This window comes from Humulus lupulus, chromosome 8, assembly GCF_963169125.1.
Source record: "Humulus lupulus chromosome 8, drHumLupu1.1, whole genome shotgun sequence".
NCBI lineage: Eukaryota > Viridiplantae > Streptophyta > Magnoliopsida > Rosales > Cannabaceae > Humulus > Humulus lupulus.
Genome location: NC_084800.1, coordinates 64,865,449 through 64,887,196, shown reverse-complemented (window position 1 = coordinate 64,887,196; position 21,748 = coordinate 64,865,449). Strand labels below are relative to the sequence as shown.

Below are 21,748 nucleotides of genomic sequence, written 5' to 3'. Positions count from 1 at the left end.
TGTATCTCGCCATGTTTTTTTTCTTGAGCATATACCCTTCTTTTCTATTCCTAGCACTACTCACAACTTGACCAAATCAGATCTTATTCATATTGATCCTTTTTGTGAGCATACAAGTACCTCTTCTCCTCAAGTTCCTCAAATTGTAGAGTCTGAATCTTCTCCGGATCCTATAGTCCATTTTCCACGTCATTACTCTCGCAGGTCTCGAGCTATTGATACTGGTATTTCGCAGGTTGACATTTCTGAAACACCTCCACCTACAACTGTTCTAGATCCTTCTGATATTGTGGATCCTCCTCACTATCCTCAGCGCACTCGTAAGTCTACTAAACTACCACATTTTTTTTATTCATCTTATTCTACCCCTTTCACTTCATTTTTAGCGTCTATTCATTGTCTCTCTGAGCCTTTATCCTATAAAGAAGCAGTTACTGACCCTCTTTGGTAGCATGCTATGAATGAGGAACTTTCAGCTTTGCACAAGACAGATACTTGGGATTTGGTATCTTTACCACCTAGTAAACATACAATTGGTTCTCGTTGGGTCTATAAAATCAAGACCAAGTCTGATGGGTCTGTTGAATGCTACAAAGCAAGATTGGTGGCTAAGGGATTTTCTCAGCAGTATGGTATGGAATTTGAGGAAACTTTTGCTCCTGTTGCAAAAATGACTACTGTCCGTGCTCTTATAGCAGTTGCATCTGCTCATCAGTGGAATATATCTCAGTTGGATGTAGGGGTGTTCATTGGACCATATCCAATGTTTTTGGACCCATCCAGATCCAATCCAATTATACATTGGATGTCGGATTTCTCCAACCGATCCAATCCAATACTGGATGCTCAACCGAACCGAACCGATCCAATAAGTCATTGGATTGGATCGGTTCCATCCAATGGATATGAATCCCTGTATTGGATCGGATTGGATCGGATCCATCCAATATTTTTGATCCAATATTTATTAGATCGGATCAGATCCATCCAATATTTCTGATCCAATATTAATTGGATTGATTGGATCCATCCAATCCGATCCTTAGAAGAGTTAAACCTGATTTTTCACATAAACGACTAATATATTAGTTCAAAACATTACAAACCCAACATAAATCCAACCTAAATTGTAACATAAGTCCAACATAAATCCAACCTAAATTGTAACATAAGTCTCACATCAAGTTATAATAATACATGCTACATAAACAAGAATGCACAAATTATGAATATCATAGAATCCTTCATCGGTCCAAAGTGACAATATCACTCAATTCTGATATCACCAATTCCAGCCAGTATTTCTGCAAATTGAAAATAAAAATGATAAGTATTTAGTATTGAAAACAGGTATAAAATATAGTAAAAATATAAATGCATTTACCATTTTCTAATGCTTCCACTTCTTCAATTGTTCCAGGGATATCAATTGTTGTTGTATGGCGAATCCAATTCTGAGTACATATGAGTGCTTGTACAGCTTTAGGAGTTAAGCAACTCCTATATGGATCAATGACTCGCCCCCCAGTAGAGAATGCAGATTCTGATGCAACAGTAGATACAGGAATGGCAAAGATATCTTGTGCTATCTTCGAAAGAATCTTAAATCTACTAGCATTATGTTTCCACCATTTCAAAATATCAAAATAAGAATTTTCAAAGTTCTCACATGCTTCTATGAAATACTTATCAACTTCTGTTTTGTTCTCTGAGTGTTCAGGCGCCTTCAACTTTTCTTTGCGTTGTTAATCAAACCAAGTGTAATCATCATCATCCTCATCATAATCCCTACTCTCTTCCCCAAGGTGAGTACTAGAAGAATTATGCATACCACCATTAAAATCAATGATGGAGTACTCTTTGTACATTTGATCCAAAGTCTTCCTAACATCGTTTGCATGTCTTGAAGCTTCAAGTGAATCACCACACATCATCTCGAAGCATACTTTCAAAAATGGCTCCTTATAACGAGGATCAAGTAAAACAGCCACAAGTAATAAAGGGTTCAATTTCTCTATTTCCCCCCAATACTTGTCAAATTTTTGCTTCATTGATTCAGCCATAATAGTCAGTTTATAATTATTCTTATTCCCACACCAGAATGCCAACCGACTATGGATAAAAGAAACTCGATCTAGAAAGTGGTTTGATGTTACATAATTAGACCCGGAGAATCTTAAGGTGCAATCATAAAAGATCTTTAAGAACTTTATGAATAATCTAGCACTCTCCCAATCACTCTCATTGGGACATGCTTTCTCCTCATAAGTGCAAAACTCTTTGACATATCCTACATCATGCATCTCCATCCTTTCAAATGCCTTTTGATACTTTTCAGCTGCCTCTAACATCAAGTAAGTAGAATTCCAACGAGTTGGGACATCTAAGGAAACTGATTTCTTACATGTGATTTTAGCCTGCTCAACACACTCCTTCAGCTTTTGCATTCTAGCACTTGAATATTTCACATATCTCACAACATCTCTAATCTTGCTTATACTTTGGTCATACTGCTTTAACCCATCTTGAACAATCAAGTTCAAGATATGTGAAGCACATCTTAAGTGCATGTGTTCACCTCTCAAGATTGCACCACCCCACTGATTTACAGTATTTATGACATATTGAACAGAAATATTATTTGATGTTGCATTATCTAAAGTAACGGTATATACCCTCTCAAGCCCCTAATCTAACAAACATTGTTCAATAGCTTTGCCAAGTGTGTCACCTTTAGAGTTAGGAACAACAATATAACTCAATATCTTCTTATGCAAGATCCAAGAATCATCAATAAAGTGAGCAGTTAAACACATGTAATGCAAATTTTGACAAGATGTCCATGTATCAGTTGTAAGACTAACTCTCTGTTTTTTTCTCACAAAAAAATCTCTCAACTTCTTTTTCTCCCTAACGTAAAGATCCATGACATCCCTTGTAATTGTAGTGCGAGAAGGGACACTAAATTTAGGCTCAATTTTCCAAAGTAGTTCTCTAAAACCTTCATTTTCCACAAAAGAAAATGGAAGTTCATCTTTGATAATCATCCTAGCAACATATTCTCTAATTCCTTCAGGATCAAATTTATGTGTCACCAAAGAGTTTCCATCCCCTTTCATTTCAAAACATAGTGTTTTTTGCTTCTTGTCAACTCCCAAAGCCCCCTCATACTTCTTACATTGATTTCTAATATGATGAGCCAAATTACTAGTCCCATTTTTCTTACTACCACAAGCATATTCAGCACCACAATAATTGCATTTAGCTTTTTCATTCTTTTTAGTATCACAAACCTTAGTAAAGTGCTCCCAAACCCATGATGAAGGTTTTGACTTCCTCTTCAATTTATTTTCCTCAATCCCATCATCAGTAGTAGACAAAGTGGTAGATGATGGTGCTGTACTTTCATCCACATCTTGTGCATCTGTTCCTTCATTGCTTATATGCTCAATCCCAGGATCTTCTTCCTCATCAAGAGATTTAGGTTTGTGTCCAGTTGAAGCCATCTATGTGAACAAAAATTTTAAAATATAAAATATTAGTGTTAAATTAAATTTTAATTTCTAAATTAAAGAAAATGATAAATAATTAAACTCACCGAGCTAGATGCACTTGCAGAATCCGTAGTGGTGTCTAGTGTGATGATGAATTTTTTCCCAACCCCACTCTAATAATCTAGAATACAAAAAAAGAACTTTATATTAAAACTCTATACTAAGGAATGCTGTAATGCATATACATCAAAGCCTGCAAAGATAATTTATAAAAGAACATTATGTTAAAACTCTATACTAATGCATATACACCAAAAACGCTATACATATAATATATATACATACATATATAAAAAATTTGCTTTGACATAAATAAAGTTATTATTTTTCAGTCATAAATTTGCTTTGACTAAAACTAAGATTTTTGTAGTAAAGATGGTTATGTATGGACCAATAATATATTCAATGTGAACACTAGTTTCTTTATTGTCTTTGCTTCAATGCATGCTTTCATTATGTCTAACATTCCACTTATTGTTGGCTTAATCACTTCATTCTGCCAATCAATAAACTCACTAGTTCAATCATCACAAACTAACCACACTTAATTGACATTCTTACATTAAAATCAGTCCTATTTATTCTCATTATCTTAAGTAAAAATTCATAAAATATCAAAGCAATTATAATTTTTCAAACTACAGAGAGTATCAAAAAGTTTTGATTAATGGGTCAAACAACAACGAAATATCAATAGTTGGTCCCACAAAATTATATTCAATGTTCCCATTGTTGACTTCTGGTTGCTTACAAGAAGTTAAAAATAACTGGGGATTTTCCTATATCCAAATTAAGTGCTAATAGCCCTGTATAAAGTTCAACAGAACACAACTACTCACCTCATTCAAAACAATGTATATTCTAACATTTCAGATTCAATACACACTCACAAAATATCAATTATAGCTTAGCTAGCTAGGACCACAAGCAGCATAATATATAGACTTGGCCTTTGTACATACCACACACTCTTATATTAGTATTATATTAATTAATTAATTGAAGCTACATTAATAATGACTGGCCTTGATGAACATTAATTATTGTTGTTACATTTTATTTTAACCTTGATATTTATATATATATATATTATGAAGGTGGTCAGTGATAGCCGAACATCTACCTGGGCGAACGGACAATGAGATTAAGAACTACTGGAACTCTCATTTATCAATATAGGCATGTTAATTCAGATTACTTTCGCATACATACATATATAAATATTTATAGATGAGAAGAGTTGACATTCTCATGGTTTTGCTAGAATATATATATATATTATATTAATTAACATGCCTATATTTATATATATATTATGAAGGTGGTCAGTGATAGCCGAACATCTACCTGGGCGAACAGACAATGAGTTGCTGCCGAGGGAGAAGCTGTGCCGTCGTCGGGGAGGGAGAAGCTGTGCCGTCGTCGGGGAGGGAGAAGCTGTGTCGTTTCCGTCGGTGACTGAGGGAGAAGACGTCGTCGTCGTCAGCGAGTAGGGGAGAAGCTGCGGTGTCTTCGATCGTCTGCGAGTGGAGAGTTTCCGTCGTCAACTGTCTTCGATCGTCTGCGAGTGGAGATGGCGGCTTAGATCTGAATACGATAGAGAGAGAGAGATCTGAATGTGAATACGATAGAGAGAGAGAGGTCTGTTAGGGATTTGCTTTTTTTTTTCTTTTAGAATATAAATGTTTTTAAATGTAATGTAAACACTGAACAGTAAAGTAAATATAATAAAATATAATATATATAATTGGATGGTATTGGATCATTATTGGATTGGATCGGTCGGTTGGATCCATTGGATTTACATGTCATCCAAGAACCGACCGATCCAATATTGGATTTTTAAAAATGTCATCCGATCCAATCCAATCATGATTGGATATCCAATTTTTATCGGTCGGTTCACATTGGATCGGTCGGTTTGGTATTGGATCGGATCGTTTCTGCACACCCCTAGTTGGATGTTAAGAATGCTTTCTTGAATGGTGATTTACATGAAGAGGTCTACATGGTTCCTCCTCCTGGGGTCCCTCACAATCATGGAGAAGTTTTTAAGCTTAAGAAAGCTCTGTATGGTCTCAAACAGGCTCCTCGAGCATGGTTTGAGAAGTTCTCCAACGTTATTAGTTCTCTTGGGTTTCTCCCTAGTAATCATGACTCAGCTCTATTCGTTAAGTGTACCAATGTAGGTCGTATTCTCCTTTCCTTATATGTTGATGATATGATCATTACTGGTGATGATTTAGATGGAATTGCAGTGTTAAAGTCTTAATTAGCTTCTCAGTTTGAGATGAAGGATTTGGGTCCTCTTCGGTATTTTCTAAGTATTGAAGTTGCATTCTCCCCAAAAGGCTATCTTCTTTCTCAGTCAAAATACACTTTTGACATTATTGAGTGTGCTTGTCTTACAGATACAAAAATAGTTGCCACTCCCTTTTGAGCTCAATGTTCAGTATTCTCCCTCTGATGGCACTCGCTTGCATGATCCTACTTTGTATCGCACTATTGTTGGCAGTTTGGTTTATCTCACTATCACTCACCCCGATATTGCATATGTTGTTCACATTGTTAGTTAATTTGTTGCCTCTCCTACTACTGTTCACTAGACAGTTGTTCTTCGCATTTTGAGGTATCTTCGGGGTACTATCTTTCAAAGCCTTTTGTTTCCCTCCACTTCTTCCTTAGAGCTGCGTGCATACTCTGATGTTGATCATGGTCGTCATCCCACGGATCGGAAGTCTGTTACTGGTTTCTGTATCTTTTTGGGTGATTCTCTTATTTCTTGAAAAAGTAAGAAACAAATTGTTGTCTCTCAATCTTCCACTGAAGCAGAGTACCGCGCTATGACATCTACTACCAAAGAAATTGTTTGGTTAAGATGGCTGCTTATAGATATGGGTGTACGTCATTCTCAACCCACTCCTATGTATTGCGACAATCAGAGTGCCATCCAGATTGCTCACAACTCAGTTTTTCATGAACGCACCAAGCACATTGAGATTGATTGTCACTTCACTCGTCACCACCTGAAGTTTGGCACTATCATTTTGCCTTTTGTTCCTTCTTCTTTACAGATTGCTGACTTCTTTACTAAGTCTCATTCTATTTCTCGTTTGCAGTTTCTAGTTGGCAAACTCTAGATGCTTATTGTTGCTGCATCTTGAGTTTGAGGGGTGTTAGAGTTATTATTTGAGGGTATTTTAGTCTTTTCTTAATTATTGCTATTTTATATCTTTTGCCTTATATAAAAGGCTTGGCTAATTAGTTTTATAACCTAGAACTATTTTCTCTCTTTTTTGCAATATACTCTAGCCTCATTTTTCTCTCTTCATCTTTGGCTATCTTTTGCATAATTATCACACAATTCCTAAATTCTTGTAAATTTTTTGTTTTTTTCTTCCTTTTTGAACAGTTTTTTCTACAAACTAAATCTATATAATTTTTTGTTTCTGCCCGCTGCTGTTGTTGCTTTATTTTATTTTGTTTCTTCAGTGTCTCTGCTACGTATGAGTGTGTGAATGGTTAATTCATTTAAAAATCATGATCACTGAGATTGGTTAATTTCCTTGCATCTTTGTACTGTCTTGAAACTTCTGTTTTGATAAATTTGCATAATACTAAAACCGTATATACATTTGTTTTATTGTAGATTAATTTTTTTATGTCTTCCGTGTTTTATTTTGCTTTTTTGGTTTAAATCTTTCCATTATTTCATGTTTGTTGTATTGTACGCATTAGAATAGTTGCACCCAGTGGCGGACCCAGGATTTGATACTAGGGGGGCATAAAAAAAAATTTCTCAATGCCAAAAAAAAAAAAAAAAATTAATTTACTCTGTAAATATTTAAAAAGTTAATATTGATTACAAACTCATTCAAACAGATGCTTAAAAAGCATTCTCAATATTCCAAAAAGTTAACAAAATAAAGCAATCATTCAACACATATATTTAAAGTTGTCCTCGACGAGTTTTCATGTTTTGAAAACGATGAATAATAGTCTCATTGTCAATAGTATTGAATATATCTTTTTCAAGATACACAGTCAAGCTATCATTCAATCATTCATCTCCCATTTTGTTGCGCATTTGATTTTTCACAATGTTCATAGCTGAAAATGCCCTTTCTACTGAAGCTGTTGCAACTGGGAGTGTTAATGCCAATTTAATAAGCAAATATATCAATGGATATACCTCATGTTTATTTGTCTCCACTAATCTTTTTGAAAGGTCAGCAATTCCTTTCAATTCTGAAAATTCAGTATGTGAACGCAGATCATCAACATAAGTTTGAAGTTGAAATTCAAGTACCCTCAAATTGACTGTAGAAAAATCATGAGGATAGAGCTGAGCAAGACGAATTAGCTTTTCCTAGTCAAAAGCATCAAAAGAATTATTTGGAGACAAACATGCTACACAAAGTAGCAACTCAGTGTTAGCCTCATTAAAACGACTATTTAGCTCTTGTAGTTGTAAATCTATCACACTGTTGAAAAAATAAATACGAAAATAGTGAAAATTTGTAAGCTTCGAAGCTCTACGTCGTGATTTTCCTTGAGCACAATACATTCCATCCATATTTAGAACATCGATATTGAATTCCACACAAAACTTAGAAACTTCTTCTACGAAGGAATCCCATCCATTATCTCTCATTATTTGTAATTGCTCCTTGCATACTTTAACTAAATCCATGGCATTCACAATATCTTGATCACCTTTTTGTAAGACTTGCAACAACTCATTTGTGATTCCAAGTATATTTTTTACCAAATGCAAACTAAACACAAAGTCATATGATTGCACCACTTGTAACATAATAGATGCTTCATATTTTTGGTCACTATTCAAACTATCATTTGTAATTTCCTCAAGTACATCAAGGATAGATGAAAACATGATAGTGAAGCTTACCAAAGTGCCAAAGTGTGATCCCCATCGTGTATCACATGGACGCTGTTATGAAAAATAATATTGCCTCAATGGAAATGGTAAGATAATGTTACAACTCTATGCAAAATATTACAATGGACAAGATTGATTAAATAAAGTGTTACAACTCTATAACTAAAAATACAAATAAAACAAAGGAAATGATGAAGAAAAAGAGAATAGTAAAATACAACTCAAAACAAAAGTTACAAATAAAATAAAGTGTTTGGACCAAATGAAGAGATTACAACTCTTAAACAAAATATACAAGTAAATAAAACAAGAGAATAAGAAGAAGAACAATAGAATAAAAGGAAGAACATAAACCACAAACAAACTCTCACTTACACAACCTAAGTGAAGAGGATTGGGGATCACCAACTTGAACAAGGTTTGAAACCTTTGTCCAAAAGCTTATTTCCCCCTAACTCAAGCACTAAGGGATCTCTCTCAGATTTTGGAAATGCTTTCTGGAATAATCAAGCCTCAAGGTGTTTCTAGCCAAGTGCTCTAGTGGATAGAAAAATGGTGTATCTTACAAGTGAGCATTAGGCTCCTATTTATAGAGTTTAGAGACACCCTTTTAATTTCAAATTCCACCAACCCCCATGGCTGTTACCAATGATTAATTGGGTGTTTTATGGAATTAAAATGGAGATTTGGGAGTTACTTGGCTGTTGGAATCGTTCAAAATTGGATAAAAACCGAAATTATATGAAGCTGTCAGCCTTTAGGGCCGCGGCGCTTGTTCCAGGCGCTGCGGCCCTCAGTCAATTTCAGCAACACATTTTTTCAGTTTTTTTCAAAACGTTCCAATTTATTCCCACTTTATTTTGTAACTTTCATACACAATATGGGAGTTAAAATCACATCTCTATCAGCCGTTTCTCATATGGTTTTAAGAAATTCATCTCAATATTGTGTAACAACAAATCTACACAATAATGGGTGATATTTAGGAGTTACAAATTTGTGATGAATTTGTAACACCAAATATGTTACATATTTGGATATTTCACATATATCCAAATAATGTAACTCTCTATTATATGTTACAATATGTGACACTCTATGTCACATTTATTTAATCTAAAACATTATATTATAAAATAATATAATATTACATTATATTATAAAATAATATAACATTCCCCCACTAGATTAAATAGTCATCTATTGTAACACTTATTTAATCAATCATTATATTTAAAATATAACATATCCCCCACTTGATTAAATAAGAACTCTCTCTTATAGGAGTCATTGCATTGATGCATAAAGTAAAGTGTTTTTCAACTTGAACTTTACTATAGTGTAATTATCACAAAATTTGTCGAAAATTTGGTTGCACTAGGCATTGAACCATCTTTTCATGATGACAAATCGATGATAATACACACTGATGGACCCTAAACGGGTATGTTTAAAAATTTATATATCGCAAGCGCACGAATCGTCCATATAGAATAGTGATCGTAAGCAAGGATGTCGAACCCAAAGGAGTTGTCTAAAATCGAAAATGAAACTATTTTAAATCAAAAGTAATAAATTCTAACCTAGTTCCAAAGATTGATAAGTTTTAATAGTATGAACATAAAATGAAATATTGAAAAATAAAGCTTTTTAAGATAATGAAAATATACCAATAATGAGTTGAAAATAAGTATTAAAAGAAAAGATTATTAAGATACTAGAATCCACAAAATGTAAGTTTAATAATATTTATTAGTATATTGATTCCCAAGTTTTAGTGATAGTTAAAATAATTTAAACTATCATTTTCCAAAAATATTTATAATTTTAAGCACAATTTTCTTATAAAAAGATAGGATTTTTCTTCACTTTTCAAAATTATAATTTCAAAGCATTTAGTGTAAATCAATCTAATGAAATAACAAATAAATCAATGAACATTATTTATAAGGCAAAACATAATATTTTTGTTCTAAGCATGGATGTGTACAATTTAATGACACATCTTACACAAAGAATATTATGTTTATGCACTAATGAAGAACAAAGTGTAAAAATGTTCTAACAATCTAAAATACAAGATATTTAAGATGAAAGAAATATATGAAGAAGAAAAATCCATAGACTTTGTTGCATTACAAGGGAAATCAACATACAACATAAATATTACCTAGTTACAAGTTGCTTCATCATGATCTTAATAATCTTATGAAAAAGATTAGAAGCACATAACTAGAATAGAAATTACAAAATAAATGACATACATACTTGCAAAATGCTCTTGAAAAACCCAAATGGAAGAGAGAATGGTAGAGAGAAAATGAGAGAAAAAGATGGTAACAAAAAAATTAAGCACCCCAAAAATGATCTTGAAAGTCCATATTTATAGCCAAAGTGAGTTTATTAAAATAATCAATTTAAATTAATTAAATTGATTAGATTAATTAAATAAAATAAATATGGTATGTAGAGGTAAATTATAGGGTGTAATGATGATGTTGTGGTGAAAATGTGTAGGAAAAAGGGTAAAAAGTTGGCATTTTTGTCATAGGGGACAAAGGGACAAAATGTATTTTTGTTGGGCTCAATAAGGGAAATGGCAGCAATGTGGTGGTTGGGTGTTGGAGGGGGGGCCACGGGTTGGGCCTAGAGTGGGCCTCACGTGGTTGGGCTTTTGGAGAAACACCATTTTTCTTGTTACTTTCTTTCAAAATTACCATCTTTCCTTTGATTTTCTTGCTTTTCAAGGGCAATAATTTTCCTACACAATAAATTATAAACTAAATTAAAATTAAATATTTTCATTAATAAAATATATCATATAACTCCCATGAAAACATTAATTAAAATTTAATTTACATAACATTTAATTTCAATAAAATCATATTTTTAGCATTCAAACTAACAATACTAATTTTAAATAATTAAACTACAACATATTATAATAACATATCTATAAAAACATATAAAAATCTAGAAAACTACAATAAGACTAATAAATTAAAAATTACATAAAAACTTAATAAGTTAATTAAAAACTCATGAACTAAGCAACAATTAGCATGTAAAACATGGTAAAATAACTCTATTTTGTAGAGTTATCACACACACCTTTGCGATGTTCACTTGAGACCTCTATGTCTCGCTTTGCACCGTTAATGGCCATGTGCACTTTCCATTCATGGACATTCTTGAGAATACTCCCAATTCTCATGAGAGGCGGCACCACCCCTAGGTCCATATAGGTAGAATTCTTACAGTATTTTGTTACCAGAAATACTTGTCTTTACAAGATTGAATTTTATTAAAAAACCTTTCGGTTTTAACCCTCCACTTGGTAACACACAAGTACTCAATATCTCAGATGGGACTTGTTTTGAGTACAACTAATATTCACTTGATTGACTTGTTATTACCTATTGAACCTAACACTAGTTGAATAACTAGTGTTAAGATAGGTTGCCATCAATCGTGAATCTCTTTAGGGAGTTTAAGTCCCATCCCTCGAGATGATGCAGCCACTAAATCCCTTGTTAGTGGCTTAGTGAAAGGATCCGCCAGATTTTCACTTGTTCTCACATAGGATATTGAGATGACTCCTCTTTGAATCAATTCTCTTACATATCCATGTCTTAGACTAATATGTCTAGACTTCCCATTATACACTCCGCTGTATGCTCTAGCCAATGTTGCTTGGCTATCACAATGTATCGATATAGTAGATACATTATCTTTGATTAGGGGAATCTCTATCAACAGATCCCTTAACCATTCGGCCTCTTTGCCAGTAGCAGCTAGAGCTATGAACTCCGCTTCCATAGTGGAATGAGATATACAGGTTTGTTTCTTGGAACCCCAAGAAATTGCACCTCCACCAAGTGTAAATACCCAACCAGTTGTGGACAAGTTGTCCCCAAGATTGGATATCCAACTTGCATCTGTATATCCTTCTAATATCGAAGGAAATTTGGAGTAGTGAAGGCTTAGTCCTTTGGTTTTCTTGAGATAACCAAGGACTCTTCCAATTGCCTTCTAGTGATCCACACTTGGATTACTTGTAAACCTACTAAGTTTACTTACTGCAAATGCTATATCAGGTCTAGTACACTGGGCAGCGTACATTAGACTCCCTATAGCACTAGCGTACTCCAATTGAGCCACCGCTCTTCCTTCATTCTTCTCTAGTTTTACACTATGATCGAATGGAGTATTGGCATCTTTAACCTTGAGATGGTTAAATTTGTTCAATACTTTCTCAACGTAGTGGGCTTGTCCTAGCGCAAAACTCCCACTATGTTTCTTTACTTTGATACCGAGTATGGTATCAACTTCTCCAAGATCTTTCATCATGAAGGTTGATGATGGAAACCTCTTCGTTTCTTCTATCCCTTTCATGCTATTACTTAGAATAAGCATGTCATCCACATATAAGCAAACAATGATCACATATCCCTTACAAGTTTTGGAATACAAACACTTGTCTCCATTGTTATGTCTAAACCCATTAGACATGATGGCTTGATCAAATTTCTCATGCCATTGCTTAGGAGCTTGTTTCAATCCATATAAGGATTTTACAAGTCTACAAACTTTATGTTCATATTTTGGTAGGACAAACCCTTTGGGTTGTTCCATATAGACCTCCTCATTGAGGTCACCATTAAGGAATGCCATTTTGACATCCATTTGATGAACATACAAGTTGTGTATAGAAGCTAAAGCGAACAAAACTCTTATAGAAGTTGTTCTTGCAACAGGCGCATAGGTATCGAAATAATCGATACCCTCTTTTTGCCTAAACCCTTTAGCTACTAATCTAGCTTTAAAGGTTTGGATAGTGCCATCAGTGTGATATTTTCTCCTAAATACCCACTTACACCCAATTGGCTTAGACCCTGGTGGGAGGTCTACCAATTCCCAAGTGTTATTGGAAAGAATGGAATCCATCTCATCATTGATGGCTTCTTTCCAAAATGCACTTTCTCTCGATTGCATAGCTTCTCTATAAGTCTTAGGATCATCCTCAACGAGAAGTACAATGGGAATTTTCCTAATGACTTCCTCTCTATTTCCTTCTACCATATAGAATGAAATTCGTTGAGAATCTATCTCATCCACTACTAGACTTTTATGATTTTTAAGCCTTTGACTTCTTCTAGGTTCAAAGGGTTGCTTTACATCCTTTTGAGAATTCTCCTCTTGAGAATCAATTTTGGATGTAGAAGCTTGAGAATTATTCTCATATAACAAATTCTCCTTTAGAGATGTTGAAGCTTGAGAATTATTGTCACATAACATATTCTCAAAGAATTCAACTTCTCTAGATTCAATCACAATATTAGACTCTAAGTCTAATAGCCTATAAGCTTTACTATTGTTGGCATAACCAACAAAAGTACACTTTATGGCTCTTGAGCCTAACTTTTTTCTATTAGGTTCGGTTTTCTTGCAATATGCAAGACACCCCCACACTTTGAAGTACCCTATGTTGGGTTTTCTTCCTTTCCATAACTCATATGGAGATATCTCATTTTTCTTCATCAGTATTCGATTAAGAATGTGACAAGCGGTTAAAAGCGCTTCACCCCATAAGTTGAAGTTCAACTTAGAAAACACCAACATAGAATTTATCATCTCTAGATAAGTCCTATTTTGCCTTTCGGCAACACCATTGTGTTGTGGTGTATAAGGTGCAGTGCACTCATGAATTATACCATTTTCTTCACAAAATGTATTGAATTCATTAGAGAAGTACTCTCCTCCTCTATCACTTCTTAGCACCTTAATCTTTTTATTTAGTTAGTTTTCAACTTCTAATTTATACAATTTAAAAGCATCAAAAGTCTCATCTTTATGCTTTAAAAGAAACACATAGGTATATCTACTAAAATCATCTATAAAAGTAAGAAAATACATTTTACCACCTCTAGTTAAAACACCATTTAATTCACAAAGATCACTATGGATTAAATCTAGTAAATTAGATGATCTTTCTACACTAGGAAATGGTTTCTTAATCATTTTTGCCTTAACACATGTTTCACATTTACCATAGTTTTTAATATTGCATGCAATCATACCACATTTTACTACTCTTTTCATGGTTGAAAAACCTATATGCGATAGTCTAAGATGCCACAAAAATAAAGAATCATACTCAATAATATAGGCGGAATTAACATTTTTATTGATAACATTGAAAGTTACATCATTGGTGCACAATTTAACTATACCCCCACAAGAGTACCCCTTTCCCAAAAATACATTTGATTTGGTAAGTATAAGTTTACCAGACTCAAAAACGGCTTTAATGCCGGGCTTGCCAAGCAAATCACCACTTACCAAGTTTCTACTCATTTCGGGAACATAAAGTACATTCACTAATGTAACTTTCTTGCCGGAGGTGAAGTAGACATCAATAGTACCTTTGCCAAGTACCTTGGATTTGCCCTCATTGCTCATTTGTATCTCATGGTTGCCCTTTGACTCTTCAAAGGTCTTGAACAATGATTTGTCATAGGTGACATGGACGGTGGCACATGTGTCATACCACCACCCTTTCACCTTGCCTTGGACCGCATTCACCTCACTAAGGGTAGCAACTATGTTTTCCTCTTGAGTTGCGTTCACCTTAGGTCCTTGTTGGTCTTTTCTATGTCTACACTCTCTAGCATAGTGATCCTTTTTCCCACACACAAAGCAAGGACCTTTCTTGCCCTTAAACTTGTTTGGGTTGGTTTTTGGACCCAAAGGTTTCTCATTACCCTTTTTCCCTTTGTTTTTGGGATGTTTTGGTTGTGAAACCGCATTTGCTTTGGAAGTCTCTCCATTAGACCCCTCCACAAGTTTATCTCTACATATCAATTCCTCTTCGATTCGAATATGTTTTTGGATCTCCTCCAAAGAATAATCCTCATTTTTATGAAGGATTCTTCTCCTATAGCTCTTCCAAGTTGGTGGTAATTTAGCCACTATAGCACCAACTTGAAAGGCCTCGGGAAGCTCAATCTTTAACACTTTCAATTTATTAACAATAATTTGCAATTCATGAATTTGAGGAAGAATAGGTTTATGACCAAAAAATTTGAAATCGAAGTATTGAGATATCAAAAACTTTTTGGTACCTTCCTCTTCCGCCTTAAACTTTTTCTCAAGTGCATCCCATATCTCCTTGGCCGATTTGGTCTCGGTGTAGAGGTCATAGAGCCTATCGGATATGGCGTTGAGGATATGACCCCTACAAAGAAGATTGTCCTCCTCCCTCTTCCTTCTCTTCTCCACCTCCTCAGGAGTGTCTTTGTTGGATGGCTCGGCTAGAGGTGCCAAGGAAGACTCAAGGATGTAGGCGATTTTGAGAGTGGTTAAAAGAAACCTCACCTTGTCTTGCCACCTAGTAAAATTGGATCCATCAAACCTATCCAATCTCACTAGGTCTTGGTTCATGATTTTTATTGTCTCCCCTTCCATTGAAACAAAAAGGGATCAGCTTTTGAATGTTATGAAAAATAATATTGCCTCAATGGAAATGGTAAGATAATGTTACAACTCTATGCAAAATATTACAATGGACAAGATTGATTAAATAAAGTGTTACAACTCTATAACTGAAAATACAAATAAAACAAAGGAAATGATGAAGAAAAAGAGAATAGTAAAATACAACTCAAAACAAAAGTTACAAATAAAATAAAGTGTTTGGACCAAATGAAGAGATTACAACTCTTAAACAAAATATACAAGTAAATAAAACAAGAGAATAAGAAGAAGAACAATAGAATAAAAGGAAGAACATAAACCACAAACAAACTCTCACTTACACAACCTAAGTGAAGAGGATTGGGGATCACCAACTTGAACAAGGTTTGAAACCTTTGTCCAAAAGCTTATTTCCCCCTAACTCAAGCACTAAGGGATCTCTCTCAGATTTTGGAAATGCTTTCTGGAATAATCAAGCCTCAAGGTGTTTCTAGCCAAGTGCTCTAGTGGATAGAAAAATGGTGTATCTTACAAGTGAGCATTAGGCTCCTATTTATAGAGTTTAGAGGCACCCTTTGAATTTTAAATTCCACCAACCCCCATGGCTGTTACCAATGATTAATTAGGTGTTTTATGGAATTAAAATAGAGATTTGGGAGTTACTTGGCTGTTGGAATCGTTCAAAATTGGATAAAAACCGAAATTATATGAAGCTGTCAGCCTTTAGGGCCGCGGCGCTTGTTCCAGGCGCCGTGGCCCTCAGTCAATTTCAGCAACACATTTTTTCAGTTTTTTTCAAAACGTTCAAATTTATTCCCACATGATTTTTTAACTTCCATACACAATATGGGAGTTAAAATCACATCTCTATCAGCCATTTCTCATATGGCTTTGAGAAATTCATCTCAATATTGTGTAACAACAAATCTACACAATAATGGGTGATATTTAGGAGTTACAAATTTGTGATGAATTTGTAACACCAAATATGTTACATGTTTGGATATTTCACATATATCCAAATAATGTAACTCTCTATTATATGTTACAATATGTGACACTCTATGTCACATTTATTTAATCTAAAACATTATATTATAAAATAATATAATATTACATTATATTATAAAATAATATAACAGACGCTTAATCCCATTTTCTTGATTTAAGCCTTTTCCACTTGAAAGTTGTTCACTTTTTAAGGCTTCAATGACTTTCTGAGCTTGTTTTTCTCGAAGAATGTCACGACGCTTAGATGATGCTCCAACAATATTCACCACATTGGATACCACAGTGAGAAAAGTACCTAATTTTTTTATTAAATACAAATCATTAAATGGAAACATAGTTACATAGTTTATTAAATAACAAGTATTAATATATAATTACAAGAAAAGAAAATACCTATTAAATCATGTTTTTTGGCTACACCCATGAGTGCTAATTGAAGCTGATGAGCAAAACAGTGAACAAAAAAAGCACATTCATTCTCCTTCATGATAATACTCTTCAAACCATTGAATTCTCCACTCATGTTACTAGCTCCATCATATCCCTGACCTCGTAGTCTAGATATGCTCAACCCATGCTTTGAAAATAGCTTATCAATTGCTATTTTTAGTGACATTGCTGTTGTATTTGGAACATGTTCAATGCCTATGAATTGTTCAATCACATACCCTCTCTTGTCCACATAACGAAACATTACAACCATTTGCTCCTTTATAGATACATCACGAGATTCATCAACTAAAATAGAAAATACAGCATCTCCCATGTCTTTAATAATAACATCAATTATTTCAATAGCACATGCATTTACAATGTCTTTCTGAATCCTTGGGAAAGTCAATCTAAGGTTTTCAGGAGCATTTTTCAAAGCAACAGCTCTAACTTCCTCATTATGATCAGCCAAAAAATTTAGAAGTTCAAGAAAGTTACCTTGATTATTAGAATCTTCAGACTCATCATGACCACGAAATGCAAGACCTTGTCGTAGAAGAAATCGAATACTGTCAACTGATGCAGTTAATCGAACACGGTAACTTTTTCGATCTTTGTCATTTTTCTTGACAAAAATGTGTTGAATTTGTTGTTTTTCATTCATCAAGGCTTCACATTTCTTGTAACATTCGTAATGAGAACTATCATGTTTTCCAACATGATTTGCAAATGTTTCCGTTTTCTTCCAATTTGAAAAACCCTTACTAACAAATATCTCACCACCACCTTGTTTTTCATTATTTTGCTTAAAAAGATAACAATATAGACAAAATGCGGAATTTTTATCAATGCTATACTCTAACCAAGTAGGAAATTGATCATACCATTCAATGTTGAACCGACGCTCCACACCTCCAAAAAGTTTCGGAAGAAATTTATGATTTTTTGGTTGACAAGGCCCTTGCTGCAAATAATGTCTTCGAATTTGATCTTGAATATTCAGGCTATAATCTGAAATTGGAATTCGCAGTCCAGGATCAGTAGGAAGATCTCTCATATCAATTGAGATGCAATGTCTCTTTGTACTGCAATGGCTTTTTGTATTGCATTCAATATCTACTTTCGGTGCCGGAGGATGTGATAAATTTGGATCAATTCTTTTATAATATCTTTCCATACCTGTTTCAAATATGAAATAAAAATAAATTTATAAAACAAGAAATTATTATCTGTAAAATATATTAATAATGGTCTATATTGAATAATTTGTTTATAGAAGAAACATGGACAATGAGGCATAATTATAATTATAAAGCTACAAATATATATATAGCACATAAACATAAACATATTACATATATATTAATTGTTAATAAATTAATGTCAATTTGTCTATTAATTTAAATCCAATCTATGATCTGTTATATTTATATATTATTCTTGTCCAATTTATTGGCTTTTTTTAGGATAAGTAATTAAAAATAAATTTTCCAAAACAATAACAAAAATGGGCATGCATTTCAATTCAAAGCCCATCTGAAACTAACTGGAAAAAAAATTATTGTCTATTTAAAACCTATTGACAATTGCAATGTAGATAAAGAATTAAAGATAACTCAAATGTCTAAACATCAAATATTCTAAAAAGTAAAATATTATATTATATATTATAAACTTACCTTTTGAAAATGTGGTCCCAGATCCAGTCATGGAGTCTTGGAGTAGGTTTAGATTTTAGACTTTGAGTTAAAAGATTCGTACAGGGAATAGATTAGAAGTAAATAGCATTATAGAGAAGTGTTAGAAGATAAAGAACTGATAAGTGATATGTTAGAAGATAAAAAATAATAATAAAGATTAGAGAGAGAGAGTAGTAAGATTATAGAGAAGTGTGATAGTCTGATAATGATTAGTGATAGATAGAAAAATGTGGTGTGAGTGGAAAGATGTGTATTGATAGAAGTTTAAGAGTTTATTTTATTATATTATTATATTATTATTTTTTTGAAGTATTATATTATTATTTTTAATTTATGTAGAAAGTTACTTTTTGAGATATTTGAGGGGGGCACTACACGTGATTGAAGTAATTGGCATTAAAGTTTTATATTTTTAGCAAATAATTAAAAAGGATTTGGAAAAGTCAGCAGGGGCAATTGCCCCCCTGGGTAATAGGTAGGTCCGCCTATAGTTGCACCTGCATTCTATTGAATTATTTCCAAATAGTGTACTTTCTCTTTTATATTTTGGAATTAGGAAGATATTTTGGATTCTCTTTTATCTTCAAGTTTAATGAAGACAACTCCGCTCTCACATATATACACTTTTAGGTGGTCAAATTCCGCGGAGAAATATTTTGACATTATATCATACATTTGATTCTCTATTTTTCTTTACATTATTTAAATATTATATTTTTTAAAATTATTTTTTTTATTTTAAGAAATAAAATAATTATAAAAAAATATATATTTATAGTTTGATGAATAGTGTTGAGAAATACCCATTGGAAGACTATTTAACTATTTTTTTTTCTATATTATAAAAAATAAAACATTTTACCTCCACCATTAGGAATGCTCTTAAGATGTCAATTTGTTTTGACACATTAACACATGCATCATGACTATAATCAACATATTGTGCTTTTGCATAGTTTTCTAAGACCTTATTCTGGTGGAGTATTATTAATGTTACAATAAGCTTCATTGATCGAATTCATTTTACCTTGTCTTGCTCACCCCATAATTTTCTAATCTTGTTCCCTTGGATTGGGCTATAAGTACATGCCAAATTTAGTAATTTTGAGGGTAATATTTTGCTCTCTGCTTGTGTGCCAGCTTGAATATGATGTTGCAAAATCATGCAAAGGCACTAGAGGGACAAGTCACAGGTGCATTGACACCAAAAGGAAAAGGTTTAGAGCTCCAACCAGTGGATATGCTGTCTATGGTGTTGCTCATCAGCATACAAACGGAGTTGGTTCCACATTATATGGAGAGGGTGAGATTTTGCCTTGCATAACAAGCTAACTGTTGGTCATAAAAAAAAACTATCATATTTTGATCTGTGATTTTCAGGATGGAAGGGTTATATGTTCTTCAATTCCAATCTATGGAAATGGGAAGAAGGCAGGGAATGAGGCCGGTTATGTTGTGGGTATGTCCACTTGTTATCCTGAACCAGGCTCAGTCAAGATAGTTGATGGTGAGACTCTTATACATGAGTCCAGTCATAGTAGCAGCCAACCACATACTGGAGCTATGGGGCTATTTTACATTCTAGTTGCAGATCAATTGCCAAACCCATTGAAGATCTTTGGTCACTCTCCTCTCTGAGTCTGAGTGAGTCTTTTTTTTAATCCAAAACATGCATTGTCTGTCTAATATAATAATCAATGCCTAATTAGTGAATTTTGATTGTGTGTGTGGCTTTTGAATTTTGATCCTGCAGATATGATCTGATGATGATGGCATTGAAGAGTACTGGGTTCTGTTCAATGACAGCAACAATATGAAACAAGTTTATATGGTATTTATGTACCTTATAAAAAAAAAAAGCTGTATGGTATGTATTAACTTGAATATACTTGAATTCATAATAAGTTGTAAAATAGTTTGAGTTCGATGTACTTTTTATGTATTGTGATCAGTGTAAAAGCATAACTAAGCTTGTGATGATATACTAGAATACTATTTATGCATGTAATATTTAACATCTTCCACTACCAGCATATTGACTAGGAAAAATTTATAAGGGCAATGTGTATAATTATAAATACAAAAGAAGAAACACATGGTAAGGAAGCAACATATATAAGTGTACTACTATATTGACTTTACGTCACAACAAGGAAAAATGACTTTTACTTCGGTTTTTAAGCTTGATTTACTTCGGTTTTCGCTAAAATTCGCAACCGCAGTAGTTCGGAGCGAAGTAAAAACTAGCTAAAAACCGAAGTAGAATCTCCACTTTCTACTTCGATTTTTACATAATAACCGAAGTAGAAAGTGTATATACGCTAGCATCCTGGGCACTTTCTACTTCGGTTTTTAGGTAAAACCGAAGTAAAATGTGCACTTTCTACTTCGGTTTTACCTAAGAACCGAAGTAAAAGGCCACTTTCTACTTCGGTTCTTAGGTAAAACCGAAGTAGAAAGTGCCCGCCTTTTTTATTTAATATATGTTTCTAATTATTTTTAAATGGATGGTTTCTATTTTTATATATATATATATTTTGGCCTAATTTTATTTAATTGATCTAATTAAATTTTTTTTTTGGCCTAATTATTTTTCAACAATTTAATTATATGATATTACAATTATATATATTTTTACAATTGAAATTGGTTAAGAATTTTTTTTGAATGAA

The 21,748-nt window shown here is 33.4% G+C and overlaps 1 pseudogene; it reads left to right on the top strand.

Moving 5' to 3' along the window:
- Positions 1 to 20,714, top strand: part of LOC133795514 (uncharacterized) — a 45,306-nt pseudogene extending 24,592 nt beyond the window's left edge.
- Positions 20,715 to 21,748: the final 1,034 nt, after the last annotated feature.